Raw genomic sequence first — 2,068 nt, forward strand, 5'->3', positions numbered from 1 at the left:
TAAACAATACAATCAACCAAGAGTAACTGTATTGCTAATATATAGTTTCATTGATTAAAAATTATATACAAAAAAATAAAAAAGTGAAAAAGATAAATTCAAAAATTGACAGAAATTAAAAAAAAAAGGAGAAGAAGAAGAACGTACTTGTTTTAGATGTTACTGCAAAATGTTAGAACACCAAAAGATGAAATTAGAATAATGTATTAAAATAAAGAGAATTAGTGATGTTAGGGTGATTTTACTTCCTTTTGGGTGCTAGTTTTATTACGTTTTGGCTTAATTAAAATAGGAAAAGAAAGAGCTAATTTAGGCATAAAATAATGAGAGGGAAAAAGTTTGGAGGGAAATATTTTTACTTCTATTTTGATTTTTGTGTATTCGTGGATTTCCCTCCTAATAACTAGAATAATAATAAAAAGTTTCATCACTTATTTAAATAATGTTATTTAAAATCTAAAATTGATATGTAGATTTTTTTATTTAGCTAGGACCTTATCATATCCAAAGCTCTTTTTCTCTTAGAGAAGAGAACTTTGTTGTCAATTCAATGATAAATATGATTAATGAGATTTTTCTATTTAGTTACAATATTTGTTTGTCATTAAAATTTATTTATTTTACTAGTGTTTAGTGTGCGTTTGATCATATTTTATTGTAAAATTTGAAAAAATCATAGGTTTTATTTTTAAAGTGAATAAATATTTTGTGTTGGTCAAAGTGAATTTTTTTCCTCTTTAGAACAGAATGACTCACCCAAAAATTGGCCGAAGAGTGAAAAAAAGAAGTGAAAACACCTTTTTTGTTGTTTTTTTTTGAAAATTCTAGAATTCAACTTCAAGTTAGATTCCAAAATTTTTATGATCAAATATGTCTTTCAGAGTTCAACTACCAAAAAGTGAATAAATTGCATAGCCAATCGTTCATACATATTGAAAATACAAAGATAAGAATTAACTATGTTATTAAATGCAATAATATCTTATATTTGAAAGGGAAAAGGGTCTAAAAAATACTCTAATTTTGGCCGAATATGCTGTTACGAAACCAGACTTTATGGAGGACATTTTACCCCCCTCCACCATTTAATAGTGTATTTTAAAGATATATATGTGCCCATGTGGATTTCCACGTGGACACATTATTATTTATAATTATGCACTATTTATGATTTCCATGTGGGTACATATATACCTTTAAAATACACTATTAAATAGTGCAGGAGGGTAAAAGGTCTTTTCCAAAGTTCGGTATTGTTACAGCAAATTCGGTCAAAGTTCAGATATTTCAGACCTTTTTCCCTATTTGAAACTTACAAATATATTTATCTGTAAAACTGAATTAAATTGAACAATGAGCACCTATTACTACACCAAAATATGTTGTTTTGATACAATAAGTTCGAATCAAATAACAATTCGCAAAGCACTAGTCAAGATGAAGTTTGTGGTGGAATTAGTGAAGTTGATAATATTTAAATTTGATATAATTAATCGATCAAAATTAATTGAGCATAACTCCTATTTATTTTAAATATATTTAAAAATATATATATTAAGATCTTGTAAGATAGAATGTATAACATCTCTAATTAAATTAGTTATATAAATGTATTGTTCGATAGAAGAGGTTCGGAAAAAAAACATGTAGCACCCCAAGATTTACATTTCACCCCGTATCAGATAAAATGTCTCACCTTAATTGTGCTCACACTTTTTAAATAATCAATAATAAATAATATTGTAGTTATCTTTTTTGTCAATTGATAAATTATTTAATTAATTTGATAATTATGAAATTTGAACAAAAGAAAATTACATATATTATTTCCTTTGGTTTTTTTACCTATCCACTTTGGACGTTCCACGTTTATTAAAAAAATGATTGATATGACTATTTTACAAAAATATCCATATTCATTGATCGATGTTTAGGTCTTGATTTTTTTTAGAAATAAGTAATTAATATTAAAGGTAAAACATGATTTTGTTTGTATAGTTTTTTAAGTAAAAAATGAAATAAAAAAATAATATAATTATATATATACATATATATTGGGAACCAAAGT

The sequence above is a fragment of the Solanum tuberosum genome, unplaced genomic scaffold (assembly GCF_000226075.1).
Source record: "Solanum tuberosum cultivar DM 1-3 516 R44 unplaced genomic scaffold, SolTub_3.0 scf00226, whole genome shotgun sequence".
NCBI lineage: Eukaryota > Viridiplantae > Streptophyta > Magnoliopsida > Solanales > Solanaceae > Solanum > Solanum tuberosum.